The 25,954-nt window shown below is 37.9% G+C and overlaps 1 protein-coding gene across 1 annotated transcript in view; it reads left to right on the forward strand.

Moving 5' to 3' along the window:
* The window catches only part of SLC16A7 (solute carrier family 16 member 7), a 158,651-nt gene that overhangs the window by 91,676 nt on the left and 41,021 nt on the right, over positions 1-25,954 (forward strand). The gene's annotated exons all lie outside the window — the stretch shown is intronic.

A 25,954-nucleotide genomic window follows, 5' to 3' on the forward strand; every position in this document is an offset into this window, starting at 1 on the left:
AGAATCTCCAACCAACTTCCTGCTGAGTGCAGACCTGATGCAGGGCTTGATCCCACGACCGTGAGATCATAACCTGAGCTGAAGTCAGGAGTTGGACATTTAACCAACTGAGCCACCCAGGCGCCCCTAATACGACATTTGTAAATGTAAATGGTTGCCTGACAATTATTTTGTTACATTCCATGTTCAGATGAGGGTAAGATTCATGAGGGAGAACAAATCAAAGAACGATATCACTTCCGAATGCTTAAAAAAATGGAATTATTAGTGTATCGTTATGTCACTAATTTTCTTTAAATCAATCCAACAGCAGACCAGATGGTCTCTACATTTTTTAAAGTCATCCTGTAAAATATTTAGGTTTTAGAGTTTTCATTTTTCAACTGGATATTTGACTTTAAGAGGCAGGTGTAGCTCAGAATATAAGCACTGGAAGAAATCATACAAATCACCTAGCACAATTTCTTACCTTACAGTCGAGGATAATATGGCTCATAGTGATAGGGATATACCATTAGCAATAATATCCAATATTTATTAGTATTTACTTTCAGCTAAGTCCTCTCTAAATGCTTGCTGTGTATCACATGATTTAATCCTCGTGACAATGCATGAGATCAGTATTATTTTCTCTCCATTCTATAATTGAAGAAATAGAGACATAAACTAGTTTCCCAAGACAAAGAGCTCATTAGTGTCAGATAGAAATCGAGACTCCAAACATTGAGTCATGCTCTCTGCCTTTCTCATATCTTCCTCTTTACCTCTAGAAAGTGATAGAGCCAGATCTAGGCCAGGCCTTCTACAGACCTGACTCAGGTGTTACTCCCACAAGGTCATTTGTCAGTGACATAATAATTAATCTACAGGATACTGTCTCTTTATGGTACTACCAAGTGAAAATGTGACCCCTGTGATCCTGTGTGTGTGTGTGTGTGTGTGTGTGTGTGTGTGTGCCGGTGTTCACAAGTGCATATTGGTATGTGTTTTCTGCTTTCTATATGTCAGTGATTTTACATTAATCCAGTATGTGTCCCTTACCCTTTTTAGTTAGGTTAAATGGGTGCATTTTTGTTCCACTACTAAAAGGTATCTTTAAAATGCTGTTTGAGTGGATCAGTGAAAAATTTTGCTTCTAAAACACTTTGAGTATCTCCTTTGGACCATTGCTTTAAGGATTCTAACTGTGTCATTTCTGATGATATAGAAACAATAGACACTGTGTACCTGGTTTTGTTCCTCTATTGCAAGGGTTGGGTGTTATTTAATGTTTTACTAGAACAACACACAGGTCATCTTGTCCTGAGCTCCAAAATATGCTAACATTAAGGTACGTGGTTTCCCCCCTTCTTAAATACAACTGAGACAGATTCCTCTAGTGACTTCATAGAAATCTACTGAATTTGAACTATACAGTCATAATTTTATACTGAACAGGGAGTTGACCAACTCATGAGCAAGACAAAAATTTGTATAACTTTTTCGTTAAGTCAAGTCTTAATTGACTTTATTAGTTTTAAGCAAATAACCTCAAAGTCCCCGTGCCTCAAAGGAATACAAATTTACTTATTGCTCAAGCAGTGTTTCATCTGATGGTTTTGCCATCACATGAGACTTTGCGGTGTTTCCAAATCTGCTCCACTTGGCTAGACAGAGAGTGAATGCAAACAGCATGGAAGATCATGTGGGATACTTTAGGGGCCAGGCCTGGAAGGGATAAACAACATTTCTGCACATAATCTACTGGTCAGAATCTTATGTAGCTCTACCTAGAGACAGGAGCCAGGGTTGCTGGAAAATGCAGGATTCCTAGAGGAAGAAATAGAATAGGATAGCATCCAATAAGTCTCAGACAGAGCTTGATACCTCAGCAATCATTCTTCATCCAGTGAAAGTAGGATGTATTTATAGACTTGCCATGGTCATATGATAGCCTTCGATTCCCTGGCTGGATCTACAAAAAGGTGTAGAATGAAGAATAATACAGTTTCTTTTCTCAAACCATTAAATCTCAGTATCAAATTATAATATGTAAATAGTTATAATATATATTTATTATTAAATTTTTCAATTTATTCATATTCTTATTTCCTATTTTTAATATATATAGTATACATGTAAAAAAAAAAAAACACAAAAGAGGGGCACCTGGGTGGCTCAGTCGGTTAACTGTCTGACTCTTGATTTCAGCTCAGGTCATGATGTCAGGGTCATAAGATGGAGCCCTGTGTTGAGCTCTGGGCTTAGCCCAGAGTCTGCTTGTCTGTCTCCCTCTGTCATTCCCTCTGTTCTCATGCTCTCTTTCTCTCTCACTCAAATAAATAAATAAATAGCCAAAAACAGAACTCTTTTGAAGCTCATCAAAAAAATGGTAGTTTGGGGGTGCCTGGGTGACTCAGTTAGTTAGGTGTCCCACTCTTGATCTTAGCTCAGATCTTGATCTGAGGGTTGTGAGTTCAAGCCTTGTGTTGGGCTCCATGCTGGGCATGGAGCCTACCTTTTAAAAAAAAAATGTAGTTTGGTTAAATAAGTAGTTATCAATTCAGGAAAAAAATACCTTAAAATGTTTAGGGTAATAGATGAAAAAAATCTGTCTAAACTAAAGATCAGTGGGGATTTTCTGCTTATTTCAAGAAAACCAATGCTAGACACACGAAGATACTTATGTAGTAGTTGATAATGGTAATGTCTAGGTGAGAGCCACTAAGTCACTGGAATATTGCTCAGGTCGTTAGTTGTCAAAACTGAGACATTTTGTTTATCATCTCTGGCCATGGAGAAAAGTCAGTAATTGCAGAAATTCTGTGGTCTTTCCCTTGAAAGTGGAAAAGCAATCCCAGGCCCCTGGCCTGCAGGATAGAAATGTTATTACCTGCCATATCCACTGGTTAATGGAGAACTCATTACACTTTACATGGTTTGTTGCAAATAACACAGGTGTCTTATCTTGATAATTGTTTTGATCTTTTAATAAGAAAGAATTGGTACATTTAAAACTATAATCTCAATGTGAAAACAGTCCCCCTTATGTGGATACAAATAATTTTTTTCAGAAACTTAATAACTATTTAGAACAATAAATTCCGATAGTTTCAATTAATCTAAGACACAGATTTTGCTCCTATTACCAAAGTGGTAGTATTTTTTCAAATATGGTCCGCAGACTTTCTGCTTCTGAATCATGTGCCTTTTGTTAAAAACACATAGTTGCAGGTCTTCTCCCAAACCCCTTGTTAGCAGAATTTCTGTTGGTGGAGTCCAGAAACTTGCATTTCAACAGGAATCCCTGAAAAACACTTCATGTACAACATAGAGATTCACTGTTGGAGAAGATCAATAATTGATTTAAAAATATTTAAATTATCCTTTAATATTTGAAAGATCTCTATTTATAGTGGCCTTTTAGGTTGATGATTATAAAATAAATTCAAAGACCATAAGGTGAAAAGGCATATAGTTTAGTATGAAGTTTAATGAGGCTGTCTACCCAGTAACTGAAATACTCTGTTCAACATAATGCTAATTACGTTAGCCTAGAGAACAGCTAAGATCTGACATACTCATTAGGGCTTAGCACTCAACCTATTAATCACCACGGTGGGGTCACTGGGTAAGATGGAGTGTGTTCTGAGGCCTGGCCTGTGATGTCAGGACTGGAGTCTCTCGTAGTAATTAGTTGGCATCCGAGCCTTGGTAGCAAGGTATTATCTTCCCTTCTGATGTCTGAATTAAAAATGAAACTAATAAAAGGTATGCAGGAAGGATGGAAAAGAATGCAAATTATGTTTATCCCTTACTTCATCCTTAGAATAGTGACATTAAATTACAGCAACCCATCTGGTCATCCATATGGTCTCCTGGAGTTCTAGCAAATTTCAGCAAATAGGTCAAACACAGTGGTCACTCCATTAATAAAGCACTAAGTAGAGATAGAAAACATATTACAAATTGAACTTTCCACATTGTTTAGATGGATATGGGGATTTATTTTATAAACAGTGATTATATGGGATTATCTTTTAGTACAATGTTTGTCTTTGTTACTCTATGGAAAGATAGTGTGAATCTGCTTAGCTACACAATTACTGAATGCAGCTTTGGGGCTGCCAATCTCTGTGAGTACCTCATGTTATTTTTCTGGTAATATCTGTTATGACTTGGAAGAATCAGCCATTCTGGAGGGGAGAGGTGGCTTTGTCTCCATGGTAACATACTCTTCTGTTTTATGTGAGCAGTGACTGCCAATTGTACTAAGGTAAGGGTGATGGTTTTATGATGGAAAACTTTACATAGGGGGCCAAGCATCAGACCAATCAGCCTTTTTTTTTACTGGAGGCCAAGAAGGAAAGGTTTTAGGCATGGGAGGTTGGTAGTTGTAATATGTAGTGTGTATTTTTCTATTCTTTTTTAAGTCTAACCTCACTACATTATTTTGCTTTATGCTCTAAATATTTTGCATAATGAAGGAGCCTACTAAAATAATTCATATAGGGCTGTCTCTTAGCTGCAGCCAAAAAAAAAAAAAGTTCATTCCATTCCTGAGATTGAGACCTACCTGGGGCGTTCACCTTAGTTTTGTAAAGTCCCAGAAGTACACTCGGATAGTCCTATGCAAGCAAGGAAGGCTATGCATCTTTTTTTTTTTTTTTTTTTAAGATTTTATTTATTTACTTGACAGAGAGAGAGACAGCCAGCAAGAGAGGGAACACAGGCAGGGGGAGTGGGAGAGGAAGAAGCAGGCTCCCAGTGGAGGAGCCTGATGTGGGGCTTGATCCCAGGACTCCGGGATCACTCCCTGAGCCGAAGGCAGATGCTTAAGGACTGAGCCACCCAGGCACCCCTGCATCTTTTATACCTACTTAAATCCGTGAACATAGATACTGCTAATGTTTTCCTACGACATATGGTATAGTGTGGCAGAAATCATTTTGCTCACTGTATATTCATGCGCTCCTATATATTTTCCAACTTCCCTACACGCAGATGGAGACCAAGTGATTAGTTCTGAGCAATGAAATGAGAGTAGAAGGATATATGTCATCGCGGGACACCTGGACTAAAGAATTCCAGCTGGGGTGCATCTTCCTTTTTCCTCCTCTCCTGGCAGCAATCTTGTTTCATATGACCTGGCTGCAAGGGGATGATCCTTGACCCACTGGATAGTTTGAATAATTACGGAAGAAATCTCGATTAAGCCTCTGTAGTTAGTTGTACAGAAAAACCTGTATTATACAGATCAATACAGACATAAAGGCTTAGATTACTGTGTAATTACATTATAAATTATGTAAATTGTGAGCGCCGGCTAGAACAGACTATGCAATGTCTTCAGTCATTTAGCTCATGTCATGAGAACATGAGAAGGTTTGTGCATGGGCTACTTCAGAACTCTGGTAGAGAAGAGGAAGCTTTCAGTGTCTCAAATGAAATTGAAATTGCCAGTTTTCACGGGGATAAATGAGAGGCAGGCACTTGCACTTCAAGGCACAGAAATAGGGATCAAATCATGCCTGTGGAGCTTTCTATGATTAAATGTCTCTGTGTCCCTTCTAAGACAGGAATGGAAGGAGGCCTGGATCAAGGGCAGATCTTGAGTATGCTTAGTCGTAACCTTATTCAGGAGATGCTGTCCCTACAGAGAGCTGATAATTCAAATAATATTGGATTATTGCTAAATTTTATTTTCAGCAGAACAAAAAATGTAAGAAACTTTATTTAAATCATTTTTGATAGGTGTTCTTTGGACAGTGAATGTTTTCCTTACCAATGTATAAAAAGAACCTGCTTATTAACTTATGGCCTGGTAAGAATATCTTTCCTGATTTTGGACTTAAATTCCTCTAACATATGTTATTGCATTATTACATATTCCATGCAAATGTGTTTCGGTTGCAAATGACAGAAACCTGAGTCTAAAGAGAAATGTTCCTATGTACAAATGAGAAGCAGCAGAGAGGTACCAGGCTTCCAGGTTCACCAGCTACCCTGACTTCTGTCTCTCACGTTGCTCTGTCTCCTCTCTCCTCTGCTTCTCACAGTGAGGCAGCTTTGTTTATTTATTTTGGTATACTTCCCCTGACAGAGGGAAGATGATTGCCAGCATCTCAGTGTCAAATTGGACATGAGACTGCCCCTCTTCCCTAAGTTATAATCTGACAAATGCTAGGGAAGATGGCTAGGATTTGGCCTACTTTGCATCAGCCCCTACAGGCAGTGGGTGAATGGGGGGCTGGCAATGGCAGCCGGAGTGGAACTATATACTTGGGATAGGAAAGGAGCAATTCCCTAATAGAAGGATGACATTCTCCCCAGAAGAGGGAAAGTATGTGAAGAGACGGCACAATCAGTGCTCACTACTTTACTATTTTAAAAGTAAACGAATCTATAATTTCCTGAGAATAAAGCCACATGTTGCTTTTTTACTAATCACTCATGGGTCACTTGATGTTTAGATAGTTTCTTTGTAGTTAAGGAGCTGGTTAGATATATGTCGAAATGCATATTCTTTATTTAGAAACAATCACATAATGAAATGTAAAACTTAGTAGTTATCTAGAGGATTTAGTTGCACTTACAAGAGTTGGCCCCTTGAGTGGAGCTCAGATATGGAAAATCCTGGGATCTCAGGAGGGTTTATTGATGGTTTAATAGTGCAGTGAGAGGCAGGAAAGCATTGTCATTAAAATAATGAGCTCCAGAATAACAGATATAAAATGTGGACTTGCGACTTTGTGGCTTGGGCCACCCATTTGACCTTGGATCTTCATTTTCCTCATCTGTAAAATCATAGAAAAAATATGTGTGTGTATATATGGTATCTGCTGCTCAGAGTCATTGTTACGGACGAATGATTACAATGTATATTAAGCACCGAGTTTCATGCCTAGGGATGTTTCGTGTTTGATTCATGGAGTTTTGCCTGTCGTTGTTGTTGGTCTTGATATTAGCCATTATAAAATGAAACCACAGATCAGGTACAAGGACGATAGTAAGTCTGATTAGAACAACCTGTGCCAGTAAGATTTTTAAACAGAGGGTAATCTAAGAGATAAATAGGTCAATACTCAGTTCTAAAAGAAATTCCATGGCGTTTACTCATATATTTGCTGTGGCATTTCCCCATGCCTCCTGCTATCCAGGTAGTGGAGTGGACATTTGTCATTCTTTCGGGCTCTCATGTACTGTTGAAATCCTTCCTATGTTAGAGGATTCCCAACTTCATGATTTCCTGCCTTCCCAAGTAAAAAGCCAGAAATTCACTTTTTCAGAATTCCTTGCACCTCGTACACCCAGGCCCCATCAACCTAGTGTTATAAGGCCAGAAACTACTGACAGGAAGGAACAGATGCCTCAAGGAATACATTCGGGTGAGGTGGTTACAGCTAATCCGTGATCCAGAAGGAGCGTAAAAGAGGCGTCACTGTTGGGAGTCAGTGGGATTTGTGGTAGAGGCTACAGAGCCTGCCGCCATGGGGAGCGCGGTGCCGGGCCTACCGGAGCAATCAGCTTCGCAGCGTGATTCAGGCAGTGTCTCCCCACCAAATCTCAAATTCAAATGCTGTATTTGGATGCAGGGTTTTAGGAATTAAGGTTAAATGAGGTCACGGGGTGAGGTCCTACTCTAGTAGGGTTGGGGGCTTTATAAGAAGAGGAAGGGAGATAGCTCTCTCTGCATTTTCGTACACCCGAAGCAAAGGCAGTAGGAATGCACAGCAAGAGGGGCAGTCTCGCCAGGAATCAAATTGACACCTTGGCCTTGGACTTCCAGCCCCCAGAACTGTGAGAAATAAATGTTTGTTGTTTAAGATGCCTCGGCTAGTATATTTTGTTATGGTAATGCAAGCAGACTAATATAGGCAGCTTTGGACTTTTTTTTTTTTTTAATCTTCCTTAATATTTTGTGAACTACTGTCCGTCCTCACTGAGTGTGTTCTTTAAGTAGTATAGGGTATGTGATAGATACTTGTGAGGTGAAGTTCCTGAAAGGTCCTAGTGAGGTCTAGCAGGAAATGCTTTCCTGAACTACACTGATTAATTTGAAGACTATTTCTGTGAATATTTATTTCAAAGCAAGGAACCATTCTATGCCCTCTCAAACAGCATTTATATTAGGATTGAGAATATGCAACAGGTTTTTTTTCAATTAACTATTTTAAAAGGACCTTATAAAATAGTAATTAAATTTCATTTTTTCATATGCTGTGAGTGACTCAAGTTTGATGGATTATGGCAGAGATTTTGAAATACCATTTGATTTCTTTCCTTTTCTTGCCTTGCCTGGCCTTTTCTTTCTTTTTTTTTCTTTTCTTTTTCGTTCTCTTTTCCTTTCTTTTCTTTTCTTTCTTTTCTTTTTTTCTTTTCTTTTCTTTTCTTTTCTTTTCTTTTCTTTTCTTTTCTTTTCTTTCTTCTTATGACATTAGTGACTTTGGCAGAGTAATTGCACTATCCAGAGAGGTTTTTGAATGATTAATCTAGATGGCTGTTCTTATGTAAGTATTTACTTAGCTGATTAAAAATAGATATGCACATATGGGGCTCATAGATCTGACCTTAAGACAAGGCCGCTGTCTGTGACAGAGACACTGGGTCAGCCCAGGTAGCATACAAGTATTTGTTTGTGATCATCAGAGGTGGGGATATGTGGGTAATCCAGTGTCATAACTAGGGAGAAGACCCTATATAATTTGATTCATCATTTATTTATTCTACAGATATACACTGGGCATGAACAATGGGCAGAGTACTGGCTTGGCTCAGGGAAGTCACACAGAGCCATCAGACACAGGCTGTGCTTACTGGATAATAAATTTTATTTTTTATTTTTTATTTTTTTTTTAAAGATTTTATTTATTTATTTGACAGAGAGAGACAGCCAGTGAGAGAGGGAACACAAGCAGGGGGAGTGGGAGAGGAAGAAGCAGGCTCTGAGCAGAGGAAACTCTGCTCTGGGATCACGCCCTGAGCCGAAGGCAGACGCTTAATGACTGTGCCACCCAGGCGCCCCTGGATAATAAATTTTATATATTTAATTGCAGTTTTCAAATATATGAGTAAGGAAGCACAGTAGTTTCCATGAAACTGTGTAGAAAAGAAACAAATAGAATTTATATGAAAAAAAAGAATTCTCATAAGCATATGATCAGGAAATATTGTTTTTGAGCTGAACTTGAAAGATGAGGATGAAGTGTTTTTTTTTTTTTTTTTAAAGATTTTATATATTTATTTGGCAGAGAGAGAGAGAGAGAACAAGCAGGGGGAGCAGCAGAGAGAAGGAGAAGCAGACTCCCTGTTAGGCAGGGAGCCTGATGCAGGGACTCAATCTCAGGACCCCCAGGATCATGACCTGAGCCGAAGGCAGACGCTTAACCGACCGAACCACCCAGGTGCCCCCAAAGATGAGGATGAAGGGGTAATGAAAGGAAGGAAAGTATTTGGAGCAGAGCAAATAGTATAAGTGAAAGCCCTAAAGGGGGAAAGGCCATGGAGAGCCCTAGCAGCCCAAAGGAAGTGAAGGTGATGGACATATGATGAAAAGATGGAGAGAAGTGTAGTTGATGGCCTAAAATCTACTGAAATTATCCTGGGTAACATATTTTGTGCCTGTGCAGACACAAAGAAGATGGCCATCTAGAATACCAATGTCGGCACTCTGGGCACTCTCCCTGTGTTTGTTCTATCTTAGGGTCATAATTCTGAATGTGTTAAAATGCAGTTGAGTCTCATTATTCACATTAGTTATGTTTTATGAAATTGCAGCAGACACTGAATCAGTGAGTATTGAACTCCTGCTCCTAGGGAAAATACAAGGTTAGGTTCCTCTGAGCCCATGGTTCTATTTTCATCAACTGATCGATATATAACCTTGTTTTATGTGTGTTTCTGCTCAAAGACATCTCATTTAATAGTTGATTCATTAATATTGAACTCACAGCAACAGCAGTGTAATGCATGCCTAAATAAAGCTTATATAACATATATATTTTCTCCATAAGGCTCAACACAGCCTTCTTGTGCTTAGTAACACTAGCCCGTACTTAAGGCCTTAGGCTGTAAGACCATTTTTAAACAGCAAAATCATCAACAAAAAGTACAAAAGTGGAAAACATGGCACATTTAATAGGGACAAGGACACTTGTTTACATTATGAGAAAGGCAGTGTCACCTTGCTTGACCTTGGGAACTTGCATGGCAGGAGGTTTCAGTTTTTCCCCACTCTGCACATCTCTGGCGATGACCATGAAAGCACTGCAAGTATTGATTTGGGAGTTACAAATAAATTTTAGTGAGTAGGCCTGTTTGTTTAAATATAGAATCTGAAGATAAGGAGGATGCACCCTACCCGTGGACTTTCTCTGATAGAATTGCTGTTTCCCATGCTGTACGAAATGATTTGGAGTTACCCAATGTTTTATTACAGTTGTTTTATTTACATTAGCATTTGTTAGGTATGCATTGATTATAACTCTAGATTTTACCAAAGTTCTCCTGAAGGAATACATCTTTCTCAAGCTATTAAAATAATCATAATTACACCTAGAATCATTATCATCAGTAGAAGGGCATTACGTCTAAGCCTTTGGAGAACTGCTATGGAAGCTTTGGTAGATTTTTGAGGACCGATGCTAAGGTGGTGCTCTGTAGCCCTGAATGATTCTGATTGGCATGTGTTCTGCAAAGTCTGGGAATGTTTGACGATTGTAGCATTTTCTTGGTTCGCATTGTTCTTCTTTGGCCTCACCAACTCATGCAGTCGGTGATTGGATTAGAGATTCATTCAAGGGACCAAATGGAAGCAACCTGTACATTTTCTCAGCACCCCAGGAATCCGTGTATGTTACTGGAAGGCTGAAAAGGACTAAGCCCAGGAGATAGAATTCTGATCTACTTCAGATTCTTCTGTTCTTTTCAGAGGATAACTAAACAAAGAATCTGGACACAAGGATACGAATGAAATATGGATCATGAACAAAGGGGACTAAAGGGAGAAATGTGTGTGTTTGTGATTTGGAGTTTTGTTTAGATTTTCCAAACTTCCTCCAGGTGATTCAATGTTCATAACCATGACTTACATTGATATAGAAAGTATAAGAATCTTCTAGATACCCAAAGCTTTAAAGTACCATTTTAATATTAATTAACATCCTGTTAATTAGGAGAAAAATTCAGAGAGTAAGTTAAAAATGTTGGAGATTTTATCTCAACTGGTGTAAACTGTCATGATACTCGTGGGAAGATGAAGTGGTTATGTGCTGTGGAAATGCCGATTGTGAAATCCATGTGGCACGAAGAACAGACAATTGGATATTTGACTTTTGGGCAAGAACAGGGCTACAGAAACATTGAAACAGAGGTCTGTCTCAATGGTACAGATTTCTATCATCCTCCAAATCGTGGACATTAATCTAGAGATTGAGAAACTTTTCAAAGCTTCTCTGTATTCCATGCCCTTGTTGTCTGGGACAAACTTTTTTCCCCCTCTACCAGAAATATGCAAAGGGTTGAATTTTAATAACCTTACTTAGAGTGCTCTTGAACACATAGAGGCTTTCATTAACCTTCCAAATGCTGCTTGGGTAAGACAAGTATTTCACAGTTAGTTTAAAATATATGTAAAATATCCATGTAGAGTTAATTTTTCCTTCTCAGATAAAGAAAAACAAGTTCAAGGAATTAACTCCGATAAAATGAATGATGAGCCTCTCTCATGAACACTCCTTCACACAAGAAAGGATATTAAGTACCTTTATGTTGTGGCAAAAATATTACTTGGAGGTGTTCCTTAAATTAAGCACGATGTGTTTTAGAAGCTGGATAAACTTTTCAATGGCAGCATAACCTCTGCTCCTTAAAGTTGGCTTCCATCTTAGTTCAAACACAACTGAACTAGAAGCTTGAGGCAATCTGTTAAGTGCTTGCAAAACCACAGTCCCCAGGAAAACAGCCTTCTCCATCCCCCACGTACATTATTGATATTCCAAAATAAGTCTATGGGAGAAAAAAGGAGGACAGTTTTAATCACTTCATATTTTAAGTTCATATTTGTGACCTCTTATTTTGTCTTTTTGAATCATTGTATTCTCTTAGGTTTAATGAATGAAACATCAGTTAATGTTGAGTAATTAGATATAGGTATTTTTCCTCTCTACTTGTAAAGAATCAAAATTGAAAACAGCAATGCGATCTGCTTTCTCTATCTTCAGCATTCATTCATTCTCCCTTAGGGGTCAGTGGTAACAGCAGAAAAACACGTCTCAAAGAATCCAAGTTTCTGTTTGGTTTCAGACAATACTTTTTTGTTGCTTTAGCCAGGTCATAAATATTTCTTTACCATTGAATGAATATAATAGGCCTAAATTAGATTAGCTTAATTTGGATATTAGTTTTGCCTGCAATGATAGTTATTCATGACCTTCCAACTGTAACTGTTCATGTTTTTTCTTTAAGAGAGAGAGAGAGAAAACGCAAGGGCAGGGGGTCAAGAGAATCTTAAACAGACTCCATGCCCAGCGTGGAGCCCCATGCATGGCTCAAGCTCAAGGACCCTGAGATCATGACCTGAGCCGAAATCAAGAGTCGGAAGTTCAACCGACTGAGCCACCCAAGACTTGAATTTGGCTACATTCAGATTCCAGGGCTGCCCCATACTAGCTGAGTAGCTCTGGCAAGTTACTTAATACTTCTCAGCTTCAGTTCCTTATAAATAAAAAATCCATGCTGCTTTTCATGAGTATATTTCCAAACTCTCTGTTGGTGAGCTTCATCTCACCTAATTACACACAATAAGGAAGAACAGTGTGGTTATCTGAGCAAACATATCTCACCATCTAAACCTATGTGTTGTTAAGGTAATGTTCTAACACTGAAATGTTTTAAGCTGTTTTGAAAATTCAAAATTATACAAAGACCTGGACAGCACCTCCAGTGTGGAAACTAGGAAAAATGGATTAAGAAGAAAAGAAAGTCTCATGTGATAATGCCAATTTTGCCTTAGATGTCCACCTACAAAAAAATTACAAAAATAGGGGGGGAAAGATCCATCTTTCTCTTACTTTGACCACCTTTTGCTTATCTTTCTTCTAGACATTGTCTAAATTAGATGATTTAACCTTTAGACCAGATTTATGTTCTGTCTTCTAGGTTTCTTCCCCCCCCCTTGTCTATTTCAATGCACTAGACTGAGAAAAGCTATCTGATGTGAAAGTGCATGAGTTGCAGAATCCATCATAACAACAGCGAAGCCATTGTGCTTTATCACCTTCTGCTGTGAATGGCTGTGCATTGTGTTTGAACAGATTTTAACACAGTGTATGCAGACAATGAGCACCATACAAATAACATAATGCAGCCGGAGAAAATTTGAAACAGAGAAACTAAAATGATCAGAAACACATATTTGTGAGTGTGTATTTGTTTTTGAAATGGAGAATCCTTTTCTATCAAGACAGGCAATCAGATTTTATCTTTACACAGTGGAAATACCAAGTCTAAGAAGAGATATAATAAAACAATATGAAGTTATGAAGGGTAGGGACTATGTGAATAGATGTGTTAACTAAATTCTACACTATTGGAATCGTAGTGAGAGAGGAAGAAAATGTAGGGACCAAGAGAAGACTGAAAAAGATAATTTTTATTATATAAGGGAATGATGATCCAGTAGAATTTATGGTCCCCAGAAAAAATGAATTAGACCAAATTTTTAACAGAATCAAAGTTGAGATAAATTCATGAATATTTCTACTTATAAATGGAAATAAAGTGGTTTAGTATATATTCTTAACCCATTCTTACTGTTTTTGTTGAATTGTGAATTTATTAAGAATAAGATAGCATGTTGCTCTTTAAAGGAGATAATGGAAACAGGACTCATACCTTGGTCTGTCTGGTGTTAAAGCTCATATTTCTGTTAACTTTTTTTTTTCCTGTTTTAGTGATATAAGAATTCTTACCGTTATATCTCATCCTTTCCTTCTTAATCTCACCTGTGTACATCTGGACCTATCTACCTCACATTCTCTCCTGTACTGTCTGTATCCTAGCTGAGGCCCGTCCCTTTATTCATACATTTCATCTTTTACTGCTCACCTGCTGCAAGACATTTCCTCTTGCAAACGTACCTTCTCGCTCCTTCATTAGCAATAGTTCCCCTTACAACAGAATTATTCCCGTGCCATATAAACATGATATTTTATCTTCCAACTGGGGAAAAACAAAACAAGATAAATAAAAAACATTCTCTAGACCCATATTTCCTGTCAGCTACAACCTTACGTATTTCCTTCCTTTTAAGCAAAACTTCTTGAAAACATTGCTATATTTAGTATCTCTGATTTCTCTTTTCTCGGTCTCTTTACCCCATTCCAGTTAGATGTTTGCTCCCACCACTTATCTGAAATTGCTGTTTTCAAGATCTCCCATGACTGCTGCTTAGTCATTTCTCAGTTTCCATCATACTGACCTTTCAGCAGCATTTGACATAGTAGCTGTTCATTCTCTCTATCATCAAACACTTTCTTAATTTTACTTGTAAAAGACCACACATGTTTTTTCTTCTGATGCTGTTAGCCCTGCCTTCTTAGTGTTTGTTTCCAGTGTTTCTTTATTTCCTTAAGCTCTCAGCATTGAAGATACAGCCTCTTGGATTTCTTTTCTGTATATATTTGCTCCATAGGTGACTTGTACTTCTGTATGACTGTAGCTATTATTGATAAGTTGATGCCTTTCAAATTTTATCTCCAGTCCTAATCTCTCCTGAACTCTAGACCTGCATATAAAGCATTCTTTCAACATTTCCACTCAAATGCTTAGTAGCTTTCCCTAACTGAACCTATCTAAAATTGATCTCCTGAAATTCTCCCCCCAAGCAACTGATCAGACCAAAAACATAGGAATGTTTCTTGATTTCTCTCTTTCTCTCTCATTCTCGCAACTCCGATTAGCACATCTTTTGGTTCTACCTCCAAAATAAATCCAAAATTTGATCACTCTTCATCACTTCTGCGGCTGTTACGTGGTTCAAGACACTATTCTTCGTAGTCTAGATATTTACTGTAGCCTGTTATCTGGTGTCCCTGTTTCTGTATATAGCTGCTAGTGAAATCCTCCTGTAACCTAAGTCCAATCTTTTCTTTCCTCTTTGCAAATGTACCTGAGGCTTCCCATCTCATTTGGACTGTTTGCCATCCCCCATTACTTCCCTGACCCTATTATTCTTGCTCACTCTGCTCTAGCTGTATCGCCCACCTGCTGTTTCTAGAATATGCCAGCCATGCTTTCACCTCAGGGGCTCGTACTTATTCTTGCCTTTATTGGAATGATATTCCCTTGAATTTATAAATGACTACCCCCATACCCCCACTTCTTTCAGGTCTTTACTCGAAACTCACCTTCCGAAAGAGGTCTTCTAGAACTAGCCTATCTGAAGTTTCAACACTGTATCTACCCAATTCTGTCCTCTTTTCTTGCATCATTTTCCCCATCTGTATCATTTATCACTATCCATTATTTCATTCTTACTAGAATGTTAACTGCCCTATAGAACTTTCTGTGATGATAGAGATGTTCTGTAAATCTGATTGTCCAATAAATGTTACCCACTTTGTCACATGTGGCTATTGAACCCTTCCAAGTTAGTTTGAGAAAGGAACTAAAATTTTTTTTTCATTTCCTTTTAATTTAAATTTTAGAAGCTTGGCTAATGGCTCCCATTGTGGGAAGTGCAGGTTCAGAAGGTAAACTTTCAGCCCCAAAGTGGAATGTAAATCTCATGGAAGCAAGGACTTTTTTCCCTGTTTCGCTCCCTTTTGGATCCCCAATGGGTAGATAAGCCTTAGCACATAATAGGTGCTTAATGTTAAAAAGGAAAAAACAAATGGACCATTATCAAAATTTTTGTAACAATCATAAAATAAGCTATGAAAAGCTAGGTCTCTACTGGTATAAATGATTTTTCATGGTCACTTACTTTTTCAGAACCTAAAGTCCTTCATTGAGATTTTTTTTTCTTTTATTTAATAAACATATATTGAGCTCCTCCTTTGGTAGATATTGATGTCCAAAGACAAAAAAGATATGGTCCCTACCAGGAGTTTTATCCAGTTGGGAAGAAAAAGAAGTAAAAAATTTTAAATCTATGTGATAATTTTAAAGTCAGAGATATGAACAGCTATGGGAGAAAAGAAATAAAAAAATAATCTTCATGGTCAAAAGAAGAGTTGGTAGAAGTGGGAATGATAAGACTTCCTGGTGGGTAGAGTGGCTTTGAACTGTTTAGAAAAAGTCAGCATTTTAGTAGAAGGACCACAGAGGTCATCTTTGAAATTAGTTCCTTCCTAGAACATAAAATGTGAAAACATGGGATATTTGAGTGCAGGGCGTGGCATAATAGGACTTTGTGTGCTAATATGAGGTCACAGTGTAAATATGCAGAGAATACTATCATAAATTTGGAAATCCTTCAACTACTTTTTGTTACAAAGCTCTAAAACAATAATTACTTGTTTTCGATTGTTGTTCCCCGGTTTCCATTGCTTTTTTATTTCCATTGGTCTTTCCATGTACATAAATAATTTCTTGCATACAGTTAGTAAATATTTTACAAATTCTTTTTTTCATTTTTAAACAGGCATGCAGTTTATAAAGGCCGACAAGGAAATTTTTTTTAGATAAACTAATGATTCATTTTACTTTCAAAGATTATGGTCAAGTTCTGTCTGCTATGCAGAATCTTTTTCAATAGTCTCCTTTCTTATGAAGTTTTAAATTTTAATTCCAAAATATTTAGCATAGTGTTATATTGGTTTCAGGTGTACAATATAGTGATTCAGCAATTCTATACATTATTCAGTGCCCACTGTGATACGTGTACTCCTAATCCCCATCACCAATTTCACCCACCCCCCAACTCATCTCCCCTCTGGTAGCCATCAGTTTGTTCTCTATAGTTAATAGTCTGCTTTTTGGTTTGTCTCTTTTTTTTTTGTTTTGTCCATTTGTTTTTGACAATGAAAAATCTAATTGTAGAGATTAAAAGATGTATGTATACATAATGTTTTTAGTTATAACATATGTATGTGATTTTAATATCGGAAATACCTCATCAGCTCCATAGCTTGTCATATACACTCTAAGACAACTTTAAAGCAGAAAAGTCTGAAAGACTGTCAGGTGCAGGGCAGCATCTCATAGATCCTCAGTGGAATACAGCTTTTGTGTCCTTCTCTTATTCTACTGCTGAGGATTAGGTGACAGTAGAATAAAGAGTACTGTTAATTTGGTAAAGCAAGGTGCTGTTTCACCTTTCACACCAGCCAGGGAACGTATCAGGTAGCTCTCCTGAAAGCAGAGCTCACTGTCATAGTTCAATATCAGTTTTCAGGTGTGTATATCTATAAGGAAAGAAAAAAAATAAAATTGTTAAATAAAACTAATATTAATATTAATAATACCCTTTAAAAACCACATCTCAAATCTTTCTTGAGGTTAGTCTTCAGGTTTTTATACCAACCATAGCCAATGAAAAAAGAATCATAATTGAGTTGCTAATCTGATATGTTATTTACCAAGTATATACATGTTGTGTTTTATAAGATAGAACGTATGGTAGACTTGCTGGAACCCGTTGGATGCTTCTGTCTGAGGTGTTTGCCAAGTTACAAAGAATTTAAGACATAAATGTGATTCTAATTTAATTACACACAACGTTGTTAACTAGTTAATGGTGTCATAATATTTTCGTTAAAAGTATAATTAGAGAATGGCGGTGCTTTTGTATTTTAGGAATAATTTAAAAAAATTGAGATATACATGGCATTTCTACATTTAAGAGTATAGTAACAACAGAAAGTCCCATATAAGTCTCTTACTCGTGCAATGAAGGTGATAATAGAAAACTTTTAGTTATGAAAATACCAGTTAATTAGATAAATCACACAAAGTGTAGTATATTTCCTACCATGTATTCAATTCCAAAAAAATGATAGCTATTGATATTCCAGTGCCAAAGAATAATAGTACATCTTCAGAAATACTGTTCCCTCAAGAACTTTTCCCTTGAGAACTCATCCCCATTGAATCACAGAGATACAGGAATTAATCATTTGCTTATATTCATAACTAAATAGACTGTTGCTGGTGGGTTCTTAGCATATGTTATTGGAATAGTTTATTATTAAACAACTAGAATCTACTTCCAACTCCATATAATTTAATATTATTTAAAGAAACATTTCACACTTCCCTTCATAATTTTATGCATTCATAGACCTTTACAAAGTGAAAGAAACTTTCCTCCACTTTACTGCTGCTTTATTTTACGGATAAAAACAGACCAAGAAAGTTCTGAGTTTTTGGAAAGCCACATAGCGAGTAGCGGTGGTAGGATGAGGGCATTGGTGTCTGGCTTCCAGAAGTCATCTTTCAGGATTCTTTCTCCTTGTTAGGTCGTTCTTTATCCTTCCTATTAAAAATAGTACATAACAGTCTTCCACTAGAAATAACTTTCCTCAAATTATTTTCACCACAAAAAAAATGTTTTATGGATTTAAAATTTCTGTACTGCTTAATTACGCTCTGAGGTATGTGAGATGTATTTTGGAAATTATACTAAAGAAACACAAGCTATATAGTGAGTATTATTATTATCCTACTTGGTGAATAATAAATACTTTTCCTTTTCAACACGTTTGATCCTTTCAAAAGATATAAGCAGTTATTTCATTGCCCTCCTCAGTATGATTTGACCAAGCTACTTATTTTCTGTTCTCTTAATCATCCCTCATAAATCAGTCCCTAAACCTTTTGGACATTTCACTTGTTTCTCCCTGAACTGCCTCCTACATGATCTTAATATTGTAATTTATTTTTGAGTGTTGACAGTTTACTTGGCACCATTCAAAACATAACGTCTTTCTATTTAGAGAGGTTATTCGAATTGCCGCACTGCAGTTCGTGTGGTCTCTGCAGACCACAGGCGTGTGGCCTAAACCATCCCAGTCAAGTTGGGGATATGAGGAAGGGATCAAAACAGTTAGTGGGTTGAGCTCAGAAGCATTTTTTAGCCTCACACTCATTTTCCCCTGACTGTGTTTAAAGTTATCTCATTTATAGTAAGGAGTGAGCACATACGGCTAATTTGAGTTGCTTTGGACCTATGGATTACCAGAAAGCCCTGAATACCAGTGGCATTCATAGAGAAAATTAATGTGACTTGAAACTCTTTTGAGATAGGTCTTTGGAATATGAAGAATGACTTTTTTCAGTTAGCCAATATGTGTATTTTTTTCATCAATATTTTAAACTGTTCTGAAAACAGAATAAAGTTTTTAAGTATACACTGGTTGATGTTTAAGTATATGGCTTTTTTTTAAAAGATTTTATTTATTTATTTGACAGAGACAGCCAGCGAGAGAGGGAACACAAGCAGGGGGAGTGGGAGAGAAAGAAGCAGGCTCCTAGTGGAGGAGCATGATGTGGGGCTCGATCCCGGAACACTGGGATCACGCCCTGAGCCAAAGGCAGACACTTAACGACTGTGCCACCCAGGCACCCCTAAGTATATGGCTTTTAAGTAGACATTCCATTTTAAAAGAGAAAAAGGAATGAAAAGGAAGGAAGGGAGAAAAGGAAGGGAAGGGAAGACACAGATTTCAGGAACTTTGACAGAAAGATTGTTTACTACAACCTTGTCACTCTTCTTACTGACCTTGGATAACAAATTATATAGTCTGAAATCTTACTAACCAATTTCTGATCCACTAGATTTTAATGACTCTGCTGGTAGTGAGCAAGTTAGTCAATAGCATTGAAAATTAACGGGATACAGAACCAGGCACCAGGAGGTCTGACTGCCAGTTTTGGATCCTCCATCTTTGGGCCGTTAGGGCTGCTGGCTGTGACGATATGGGTTGTGCTGTGCCTCTGGCTCCTGTCCTTAAACACCCTCAATTCAAGTCCTCCAAACACTTACCACCTAGTAATCATTACTTATATCTCTGGAAAAGGTTAGGAATTTTATGTGATACAATGCTTGGAAATAAGATTGTCCAGTAATTTATGCCCTATGGCCAATGCTTAAGTGCATCAGAATAAAGATATACAAAGTCACCTTAAATATTAAGAAAGAAACTCAAAGCTGCAGTAGTAATCATACCAAATCCAATTACTTAGCTAAGTAAGAATGTTATTCAAAAGGAGTGTCATGAGGCAAAACTTGTCAGTATCAATCCGAACACTGTCCAGCGTGAAGGAACCTTACCTAACTGATAAAGAATATTACAAATATATTAGCAAGATCATTGAAAATATGGAGTGAGTACAAATGTTGTATTGGGAAGGGATAAGTGTGTACGTTTAGGTAGAGCGGGATTGTAGTCCCAGTAAGATGAGTTAGTCCCTGGCGATGACTTCTCTGGTCTCTCCACCTGCTGGCTGTAGGGAGGTGGGTCTGGGGTAAGGGAGAATTGGTGTCTGAGGACTGAGGGAGTTGTGTGTGAAATCTCAGACAATGGGAAAGCTAGATTATTAGAAATCATAAAGCAAGTAAAATGAATGGCCCAAGTTGGTGAGGGGGACGTTTGCATTTGAATTGTGGGGGGAGAATAATGTCAACCATCTTGGTTGATGACAGATTCCAACTTACGACTATTTTAGTATATGATTGAGGTAGAATGTGATAAAAAAGAAAATCAAAGGTAAAAGATCAGGTTGGGGGAGCCCAAGAAAATGAGAAGTCACACGTACATTGATGTCCCTAAGATAGATGATTGGCAGTGAGGTAGAGAAAGACCCTTAGCCATGTGCCAGCCTTGAAAGTATGATTGGGATTAGACCCAGGTGCCAATCAATAATGAAAGAAGGAGGTTGGAGGGAGTGCTGTAACCTGGTGGAAATAGCTTTAAAGAAGCACAAAGATTAATAAAGGAAATAAAAGAAAGGGTAAAGATGGAGAGAGAGTGTAGAATTTGATAGAGAACAAGGCGAACACTTATGCTGCCCTGGCCCTGAAGTATCTGGGTGGGATAAAACAGTGATGCAACAGCCACAAGACTCAAAAAAGCTAAAACAATGAAACACACACAGACAAAGCACCTCCATGGTGCACAGGAGAAAGGTAGAAAAGCACAATGGGAACAGGCCAGCTGGAAGAGCATGGGCACTCCCTCGGTTCTAGTTCTCCTCTTACACGTTTCCTTTAGTGATGCGGTGACACTAATTGCATATTCTCTTCTTTACGCACCAGGGTAGGAGCCTGATGGCTCTGAGCAGCTCTTTAAGCAGCATGTAACAGTCTATTGGTAAATGACAGTGGCTGAACTAGGATGGCGAATGGTCAATCTGAGTTTGCCCTTGAGATCCTGGATATGCTCTCAGATTACTGACAAAACTAGTGTTTGAGTTTATGAGACTAAATTAAAACCCTGTCATCAGGGGCACCTGGGTGGCATAGCGGTTAAGCGTCTGCCTTCGGCTCAGGGCGTGATCCCGGCTTTATGGGATCGAGCCCCATATCAGGCTCCTCCGCTATGAGCCTGCTTCTTCCTCTCCCACTCCCCCTGCTTGTGTTCCCTCTCTCGCTGGCTGTCTCTATCTCTGTCGAATAAATAAATAAAATCTTTAAAAAAAAAAAATAAAACCCTGTCATCAAACAATGTTCTAGATAATGAATGTCACACTGTGACACCTATAGTACGATATTCAGCCGTGTGTCCCCCAGAAAGGACACACACTTCTATATATTGTGGTATACTTTTCTTTTTTCTATTATACAGGAAAATAGAAACCTAGAAATCCTGAAAGTCTACCAACTTCGGAAATAAGGAAATATCGAATAGATAGGTGCTCTATGTAGATATTTGTCTGAAATTGTTTTTTCAATTTGTCTAAACTTTCATCTTAGAACTCGTTTTTTGTAAATTAAAAATTGTGAAAATACTTCTCTATCCAGATTATTAGTGGTACCATTAAGTTGAGTGAAAGTCCTGCCCCATATATATTGTCACTGGATATCCAACACTTTCTCATTAATTGTGTCTGTGCGTGGTTGTGTAATTAAATTCATAGTTATTCACGTTTCCTCTTAAAGTCATTTCTTCTTAATATTGAGCTTACCATTGAAATCTACACAATTTCACAGAATCCATAGGCGGTAAGAGAATCTGTTGGTATTATGTCACCATAATGATTACCAGGCTGGTCAGGTGGGTATTTCCTCTCGTTTTTCTCATCATCTCCTTATTTCTTACTTCATGTAAGTGTTCTATGAAAAAAAACAAGTAATTTGTCTAGAAAAATGGTGTCCTCACTCTGTCTCTCTCTTTTTTATTTCTCTATTAAATGTCACTTTCTAGTTCCTATATCATTTTTCATTCAACTTTTTCATTCCTCTCTTTCGATTATAAATGTTATAGTCTTAATTCTTTATTTGTGAAATCCAAAGCTTTTATGACTCATCTTTCTCCACAAGAAGTTCGACTTTAACAACAAAATTCTAGTATAGATAGGTTTTACTAAAATATGCTTTCGTGGCTTTTAAAATAATCAAGCAACAAGTGGATAGATTCCTACCTTGTAAACAGATTAGCTTCTTTCTTTCTCTTTCTTTCTTTCTTTCTTTCTTTCTTTCTTTCTTCTCTTTTTTTTTTTTTTTTTTTTTTTTTTTTTTTTTGCCTAGACCAAGTTGTTGTTACTTGGTCAAAAGTAGGCATCTGAAGACAGAATGACAGTTCAGGAAAAACTAAACACAGCTGTTTGAAAGCTTGCTGACAGTGTAGCTGACTTTGATACCTAGCTAGTGCTGTCCAGTTGTCTGATTCTGTGGAAAAGTTAAAATTAGGTCTAGAAAGGGATTTCTTTAAAATTATTGATAATTGGGGCACCTGGGTGGCTCAGTCAATTAAGCATCTGCCTTCAGCTCAGATCATGATCCCAGGGTCCTGGGATCAAGTCCCGCTTTGGCCTCCCTTCTCAGTGGAGAGCCTGCTTCTCCTTCTCCCTCTGCCACTCCCCCTGCTTGTGCACTTGCTCTCTGTCAAATAAATAAAATCTTTAAAAATAAATAAACAAACAAACAAATAAATAAAATTATTGATAATTATTGAGGATTTACTTTTGTTGTAGTAGGTGGCCTGCCATCTTTCACATTTACAAAAAGATTCTTAAGTGTCTACACAGAGGTCAGTTATGACCCAACCACGTGTGAGAATCTAGAATGAATTTTCAGGACAGAGGTCCTCAATCATTAGTTCAAGATCTGCCAGGAATTATCAATGCCTTATCTTGCAGGTATCCTCACCACTTATTGCCACCACATTTTTTTACTGCTGTCAGTGTTCTTTGGGGATCCCTCACACCAAAGGAAAATTCCTCTGACACTTACTTGGGCACATCTCTGTTAGCACCGTCTAGCGAAAGAATTCTTAATCTTCTAAGCCCATCCACAGGAATAGTCTTAAGTCTGCTCTAGAAGATTGAGTTCTCTAAAATTAGATCTTACCAGAAAATGCAGCTCCTAAAATGATAAACTCCTAGTGTTTCCAAAATTTCCCTTATTTCCTGTGCCAGTATATAAATACATTTTTAGTGTGAGAATTAGATATGTTAACAGTCAGTATCTATGGACTTACTGTTAGGTAGCTGCAGCTGTGTAAAATATCGGTAAAGCAGAAACAGTATTATTTAATAAGGGAGGTCATCCAAAAACACAAGGAATGACCTAGCTAAGGAGGACTAGATTGGTGGCCGTATCACAGAGAACATTTTGCCTCAGTATCTGGGCAAAGTCCATCTATTTTACTTTTTCTTTCCCTAATTTATTTTGACATGTATTCCGATTCCGGGTGGCATTTTCTTGTGCTCAGAAACTCTCTTGAAATACATGCTTTTCAGAATGGAATGGTTTAGTACTATTCCACTAAAATATGACTGTCTTCATAGATCTCAGGAGCTTTCACATTCTCAAGTCACTTCACCACCTGTGCTTTCCATAATAGTGTTTATCCATTCAGCCTCCCCACGCATATCCCTAGACCTGTGGAGAGCTTTGTAAGAGATTAGGAACAAAAGGGGAGGAAAATATATCACTCCATAAAATTAATAATCATGAAAATGTAATCTAAAGCCAACACGTTTATTAAACATCTGCCCGGGACAGGTTCTAAATATCTTTATGCCCAAGTGCCTTCTTTTTTGGCTTGGTCTGGCTCCTTTTATGTAATAAACAGTTAATGATGCATACCACAAGTGAAATTATATGCAAAATATTCACGCTCAAACATGTTTAGTCTTTTACATTTTATTCTTACGTTCACTCAAAACTTATGAATCAAGTAAGAAACTACCCTTCAGACATTTTTTGGGAAATCTTAAGTGACAAAATTGACAGTAATATTTTATATTTGTGTAGCATTTTAAAGTTTATAGCATTCTTTAACATGAATTACCTCGTTTGAATATTTAACTCCTTATGAGTTTGGGGAATGATAGGCTCACCATTTTCTAGATTACAGAACTTCTGAACTACAGTTCAGAAAGGCTAAATGACTCGAGAAAGATCACAGGACTAGTCTACAGGAAAGCAAGCCTTGGGGCCCCTGGCTCATGCTTTGAAGTGTATGCTCGCGGGATAAGGGTCCCAGATACAAGTCCCATTAACTTTTATCTCTACTTTTTCAAATCCTTGAGTTCATTGGCTCTCTAAACACTTCGGATTTAATATAAAAAGACCATACTCCAGTCTTTATTCCACTAGTTGTTAGCCATGTGACCCTCATGCGAGTCATCTGAGCTCTCTGAGCCTGACTCCTTCATCTGTAATGTGGTTATACTGCGGCTCCTGGCTCCTCCTACAGAGGTCACGTGACCCACACTCAAAGGGGAAAGCGTTCTGAAAATGACTTAAGTGCTGCTGTTCTAGAATGTAAACCAATGTTATTCCATAACACCGCGGCATTTTGTAATGATGATGCCACCCAGACGTAAAGACATAGGGTCCAGCTTCAGCTCCACCACTGGGAGCTTTGTGATTCCCGGCAAGTCCTTGAACCAATGTGAGAATCCGTTTTTCTCCTATAAAGTAATAATCTGGGGTGATATTTATACCACTGAAATAGTGATAGTCATGCATTCCAATGCTGTGAGAAGTCAAATGGAATAAATAAAAGTGTGAAGGTCTTCATACCCTGAGAAGGTGCTATGCAACTATACTTATATGTGCAGAAAAGCCTCATGAATGTGTAGTATGTTTTGAAACATTGCATGGTTTAGTCCTTATGTCGGACAGTGTAATGGCTCTGGAATCTTCCTGGGTTCTACAGGAAATTAGCCGAAGCAAATATGTGAAGGCAAGAAGGCCTTACATGACTAAAGCTTAGTGGATGGCTTTTAACTGGCTCATCTTTTGCCATTCTCTGGGGGTTTCAACCATTTTCTTCCCTTATTTCTTAATTTTCTCTAATACCCAAGGTTCATATTTTTCTGCTGCTTTGTAAGGAACTTCATAAAAGTTGAACCGACATTCCACACTGACTCCTCCCTTCATGTGTGATTCACACCCCATCCACTCCTTTCAAGGGCCTGCGTGCTCCAGCCGATCCAGTTAGACTGCTAGCCTGGTCAGCTCTAGGCCTCCTCACCCCCTTCTGCCAACACCAACTTTGCAAAAGAGAGGGTGTTAAGAGCTGATTTCTATAAAAGTTGACATATGGGGTCACTTTTTAAAATATCTTTGTTGCAAAAGTATGCAGTGCATTCTCAGTAGTATGTGAAAAATATCCCTGAAGTTGCCAACACAGGAGAGACCCAAGCGATCTGGGAGGTGAACAAACATATCTGAGTGGTTACTTTGTAGTCTCGATGTGAAGATGATGGGGCTTGTCTCAATTCAAACCTGACTTTCTGGCTATAGAGGGAATCCACAAAATTATCTGGGAAATTCAGGTTAGAATCACAAATAGTCCTA

The sequence above is a fragment of the Ursus maritimus genome, unplaced genomic scaffold, assembly GCF_017311325.1.
Source record: "Ursus maritimus isolate PB19 unplaced genomic scaffold, ASM1731132v1 scaffold_21, whole genome shotgun sequence".
Classification (NCBI taxonomy): Eukaryota; Metazoa; Chordata; class Mammalia; order Carnivora; family Ursidae; genus Ursus; species Ursus maritimus.